This window comes from Orycteropus afer, unplaced genomic scaffold, assembly GCF_000298275.1.
Source record: "Orycteropus afer afer isolate SDZICR_OR568_19922 unplaced genomic scaffold, OryAfe1.0 scaffold00116, whole genome shotgun sequence".
Classification (NCBI taxonomy): domain Eukaryota; kingdom Metazoa; phylum Chordata; class Mammalia; order Tubulidentata; family Orycteropodidae; genus Orycteropus; species Orycteropus afer.
The window spans coordinates 7,563,361-7,569,754 of NW_006921703.1; the positions used below are offsets into that span (position 1 = coordinate 7,563,361).

General features: G+C 35.5%; 1 protein-coding gene across 1 annotated transcript in view; it reads left to right on the forward strand.

Annotated features, from left to right (window-relative positions):
• Nucleotides 1–6,394, forward strand: part of GLRB (glycine receptor beta) — a 171,690-nt gene that overhangs the window by 57,342 nt on the left and 107,954 nt on the right. The gene's annotated exons all lie outside the window — the stretch shown is intronic.

Genomic DNA, 6,394 nt, shown 5'->3' on the forward strand with positions numbered 1-6,394 from the left:
GATGTTATTAAATTTTAAAATGTCTGAATTTTTAATATAAAGAAAAATGAATTATAATTAAATATTCATATAAGGTTATCTGCATCACAGACACAAAGATATGTATTGACAAAAATTAGAATAGATGAAAAGAAGTGAGAATATATTTGCTTACTCCCTAGTTGTCTGTTTTTCCATTTCTAGTGCTTTTCGTCAATCAACACTGATATTTTGTTGTTACTAGCTTTTTTTTTTTTCCCTCTGTAGAAAGTAGAGAGAAATGAAAACACTTCGAGATGGCTAGAGGGATGCCTGAAATTGCAGGAAGGGCCAATTAATATTTTCCAGAATGAATAAGTTTTAGGTATAATTAGCAAAGCTAATAGAATCTGAGATGCAGTATATATAGCCAAAAGCAAGGTATGTATGAATGGTAATACAAAGATAGATAATACTTTACTTCTATTGTGGAGAGCTTTAGTGGAATCAAAATGACCAGTTTTCACTCTTGATTCTACCACCTAGGAAAAAAATCTCTTTACATTATTGTCTCCTAGTTTCCTCAAACTCGGAAGGAAGGTTGGGCAATCTACTCCCATAGTGATACTGCCTCAGAAACTCAAGAAGGGTCGCTATGAGTCGGATCTGACTTGACTGGCAGTGAGTTTTGCAGTTTCCTCAAATGCAGTATACTTCATGACTCCATTTACTCACGTCCTACTCATTTTTATACCAGGCTGTTTCTGCCCTACTTTTAACACACATACTGAGGAAAAAAAAAAAGCTTTCCATGATACAGTGAGTATCTGTTTAACCGTGAGGGTTTTTGTGAGCATGAAATATGTTGGACATTTTGGTTGATTCCTCAATACCATTTCATACCAGATGGTTATTGTTGTTTTTAGATGCCTTTCAGTCAGTTTTGACTCATCATGACCCTATGTGCAACAGAATGAAACACAGCCCGCTCATTGCTATGTGTGAGACCATTGTTGCAAACACTGTGTCAATCCATTTCATTGAGGGTCTTCTTTTTTGATGACCCTATACTTTAGTAAGCATTATATCCTTCTCCATGGTCTGGTACCTCCTGATAACATGACCAAAGTATGAGAAAAGAAATCTAGCCATTCTCACTTCTAAGGAGTGTTCCAGCTGTACTTCTTCCAAGACAGCTTTGTTTGTTCTTCTGGCAGTCCATGGTACATTCATTATTCTTTGGCAACACCACATTTCAGTCATCGGTTCTTCTGTAGTCTTCCTAATCCATGTCCAGCTCACAAATGCATATAAAGCTATTGAAAATAACATGGATTGAGTCAAGTACACCTTAGTCTTCAAAGTGACATCTTTGCCTTTTAACATTTTAAAGAAGTCTTTTGCAGCAAATTTTCCCAATGCAATTCATCTTTTATTTCTCGATTGCTGCTTTAGTGGGAATTGATTGACCCAGGTAAAATGAAATCCTTGACAACGCCAATGTTTTCTCCATTTATGATGATTTGCTTATTGACCCAGGAGTAAGGATTTTTTTTTTTTCTTTATATAGAGGTGCAATCCATACTGAAGGCTGTAGCCTTTGATCTCCATCAGTAAGTGCTTCAAGTGTTCTTCACTCTCAGCAAGCAAGGTTATATCATCTGTGTATCACAGGTTGTTAATGAGTCTTCTTCCAGTCCTCATGACTCATTTTTCTTTATATGGTCAAGCTTGTTAATGCCATAGGATTGGAGGAAGACTCATTAACAGTGTGAATATTGCAGGTACCAGATAATTGCTCTGAGCCAACTAATGATAGTTTCTTCCTTCTTGATAGTTATTTGTTCACTAATTGTCAATGCTGAGAAACTTCTAAAGAAAACAACAGCAAAAAAAAAAAAAAAAAAAAGTCCTCTCACGTAAGGAGAGTACCTCAGGAAGAAAAGCTCTTTTTACTTTGGAAGCTATGTATGGAACTGCTGCCATCATAGCAAAGGCAATGTGAGGCTAGAGTCACTTAGAAGTCCTAGCAAATGGAAAGTGCTTGAAACAATGTGTATCGAATAATATACAAGCAGTTGTTGGAAACTATAAAAAATACAGAAGATATTATTCCCTCAAGAGTCATGTTGTCTATTCAGTTTCTTGGAAATATACACATAGATATAAAAAAATCTATAGAACAATTGCTGAACAATATAAGTTTGTGTTTATTAGACTAAGGTAGGATTTTTGAGACAAGATTTTTGACAGGAGATGGGCTGTAAATCAAATGTTAAAGGACATGTTTGATTTAGATTAGTAGAATGAGGAGTAAAAGAGAGTATATTGTAGGAAGGGAGACTGATTTTGAACCAGTGGATGGAGGCAGGACAAAATTTGATAGTAGTTTGAAGGCTAGAAAATGACACACATAGCTCAGAGCCAAAAGAAAGAAATGAGGCTGGAAAAGTCTAAATGACAAAAATTAGTGTTATTTGTCATTATGTTGTCATTATATTGCTTAGGAGGAATGTACTTGTAAAGGATTTTATATCAAGAGACACAATAATAGGAGTATTTCACTGATCCAAGAAAGCATATTTTATAATCAACCTATTATATTTTCTTCACTTGAATGAGAAATCTTGTAGATAGTTTTGAACACTCACTTGCACCCTAATACTCAATTTTACTATATACCTTCATTCTCTGTAGAGTTTTTTATCTTTTGAAAAGGGATCACAGTTGTTTCTAAGGAGTTTAAAATTTTACCTGCAATGAAATGGAAAATCTCATTACCAGTCCCCAAGTCCCTGAAGCTATGATACCAGAGTTGGTAACATCATGGAAAGAAATTTTTAAAATTTATGTAATCTTGTGCACCTTTGGAAGTTTCAACTAATTTATTTTTATCTTTAATGTTTTGAACTTTGATTTCAATTTAAAAGGATTTTCAGTATTGATTCATAGCATATTTAAAGTTTTCATGAACTTCTTATTGTCTGTTTTATCTTACATGCAAGTGTCTCTTATCAGCAGATTGTGCAATAGTTAACTCAGAACAGATTTCCTGATGGGTAAGAGTTATGATTTCAATACAATTCCAAGCCTGTTGCATCTAAGTTTGCTGTATATACATTTAACGTCATTTATGAGGTTCAAACTTTTCCTGTATTGATACAGAAAAGATAGGACTAGATGCTTAAGTATAATTTTAGTACCCCTTGTAATTCTGATGTATTTTTTAATGTATTGGGAAAATGATTATTGATGAAGAAGACTTTATCTGTGGTTAAACAAACCAAAGCAAATAAACAGAAGACAATACAACATGTTTAACTGACTTTCAAGTAAGTGCCTTAAAATACACACACACATACACACATATATACATAATTCTATTAAGGGAGTATATATATATATATTATAAAATACTCTGGTGGTGTAGTGGTTAAAGCATTCAACTGGTAATCAGAAGCTGGCTCTTTGAACCCACCAGCTGCTCTGAGGGAAAAAAGAGAAGGAAGTCTGCTTCCATAAAGATTTACAGCCTTGGAAACCCTTCAGGACAGTTCTACTCTGTCCTGTAGGGTAACTATGAGTCAAAATTGACTCATGGTAGTGGGTTTACTCTTAATCAACTACTAACTTAGTCAAGAATCACTATTCAAAGTCAAGAGAAATGAAACATGGTAGGTTTTCCTCCTGTGATAAAAAGTTAACAATAAATATACTGAAAATGAAAAGGTAGTTGTATCTCACTGCTCTGCAGATTATTTAACTTAATTCATCCGACAACAAAGAAACGTATCTTTTTTTGATTTTTTTTTTTAAACTCAGGAGAACTGGCACTATATGTTTCTTGGGGAAAAAAACCAATTTATAAATGTTAGGTTAATTGATCTATGAATTCTTAGACCATTTCTTTGGCTATATCATTTCATAGTCACACTCTTTTGCTTAGGCACAAGGTTACTATTATACCCTATTCAAATAATGTTCTTTGGTCAGGAAATGTAAGATGTCTTCTTAGTTTTATTTAAAAGAAAGTAAGGTGGAAGCTAGAACATTTCAAGATCTATTCTGAAGTACAGTGCTGTCAGTGATAGGCTAGTATCCATAAGCTTACAAGGTACACCAGTTGATACTATTGTTATTCAAATTTATGCATCAAGCTCTAAAGCCAAAGATGAAGAAATTGAAGATTTTTACCAACTTCTGCAGTCTGAAATTGACCAAATACGCAATCAAGGTGTACTCATAATTACTGTTGATTGGAATGTAGAAATGGGAAATGAAGAAGAAGCATTGGTAGTTTGAAAATATGGCCTTAGTGATAAAAATGATGCTAGAGATGGCATGATAGAATTTTGTGCAAGATCAATGACTTATTCATTGCAAATATCTTTTCCCAACAACATAAACGGTGGCTATACACATGTACCTTGCCAGATGAAATACACGGGAATCAAATTGTGACTATACCTCTGAAAAGAGGCAATGGAGAAGCTCAATATCATCAGTCAAAATGAGGCCAGTATCTGGCTGTGGAATAGTCAATTGCTTACAAGCAAGTTCAAGTTGAAGCTGAAGAAAATTAAAACAAGTCCACGAGAGCAAAACTATGACCCTGATTATATCTCACCTGAATTTAGAGACCATCTGAAGAATAGATTTGATACATTGAGCACCTATGGCTAAAAACTAGATGAATTGTGGGATGACATCAAGAACATCATACATGAAGAAAGCAAAAGGTCATTAAAAAGACAGGAAAGGAAGAAAAGACCAAAATGATGTCAGAAGAGATGCTGAAACTTGCTCTTGAATGGTGTCTTTGTTCTGTAGTGTTGCTATAAGAGAAATACCACAAGTAAATAGCTATAACGGGAATTATTCTCTTACATTTTAGGAAGCTAGAAGTCCAAATTTAGAGTGCTGGCTCTAGGGGCTATGCGAAGGATCCTCTACCTTGGGCTTCAGTTCTGCCTCTTGTTCCTGGCCCAGTTGAGGTATCTTCTACCTCAGGCAGCTAGAAGCTGGAAGATGGTGAACCCAAGGTCAGCAGGTAAAATGGCACAATCCCAAGATCAACAGGCAAACAGCAGGCCATTGGTTCACATCAAGGAATGGAGATGAAAATTTGGCCAAATGCAGGATCCAAATGCACCAAAAAGCTAGAAAAGTCCCTCAAAGCTTCCCTATATATACTGGAAGCAGGCCACACTCTGAAGGCATCTAATTAGCTGCTCACAGCAGATTCCACCATGGAGTTGATTATACCATATCTAGCACCCAAGCTGTTCAAAGCATGTACTAGCCAAGTTGACACATAATTACCACAAATGGAGAGTGGCTAAAAGAAGGGAAGAAATGATGAAATAAAACAGGTGGACAGAAAATCTCAAAGGGAAGCTTGTGAAGACAAAGTTAAGCATTATAATGAAATGTACAAAGACCTGGAGATAGAAAATCTAAAGGGAAGAATATGCTTGTGTTTCTCAAATTGAAAGAAATGAAGAAAAAATTCAAGACTTGAATTGCAATATTGAAGGATTTTACCTGTGTTTCATTGGCTATGCACAGATGTTTGCATGGATCATAACAGAGAACAAATTATGGTTAACATTATGAACAATGGGTATTCCAGTACACATAATTCTGCTCATGAGGAACCTGTACCTAGCCCAAGAGGCAGTCTTTCAAACAGAACAAGGGAATATTTAATGGTTTAAAATATTGAAGGGTGTGCATCAGGGTTACATCCTTTTTCATCGTATTTATTCAATCTGTATGCTAAGCAAATAATCTGAGAAGCTGGACTATATGAAGAACATGGTATTAGGATTGAAAGAAGACTCATAAATAACATGAGATATGCAGATGACACAGCCTTGCTTGCTGAAAGTAGAGATGATTTGAAACACTGATAAAGATCAAAGACAGAGTCTTCAGTATAGATTATACCTCAATATAAAGAAAACAAAAGTCCTCACAACTGGACCAATAGCAACATCATGATATATAGGAAAAGATAGAAGTTGTCAGGGATTTCATTTTAGTTGGATCTACAGTCAACACCCATGGAAGAAGCAGTCAAAAATCAGACATCATCCTGCACTGGGAAAATCTGCTGCAAAAGTCCTCTTTAAAGTGTTAAGAAGCAAAGATGTCACTTTGAAGACTAAGGTGTGCCTAAATTAAGCCATGGTATTTTCATTTTGCTCATACACATGTGAAACCTGGACAATGAATTAAAGAAGGCCAAAAAAGAATTGATGGAATTGTGGTGTTGGCAAAGAATGATGAAAATACCATGGACTGCCTTGCCACACCAAAAACCAAACTCACTGCCGTTGAGTCAGACCCGACTCATAGGAACCCCTCCTTGGGTTTCTGAGGCAGTATCACTATGGAAGTAGATTGCCCAACCTTCCTTCTGAGGAGTGGCTGG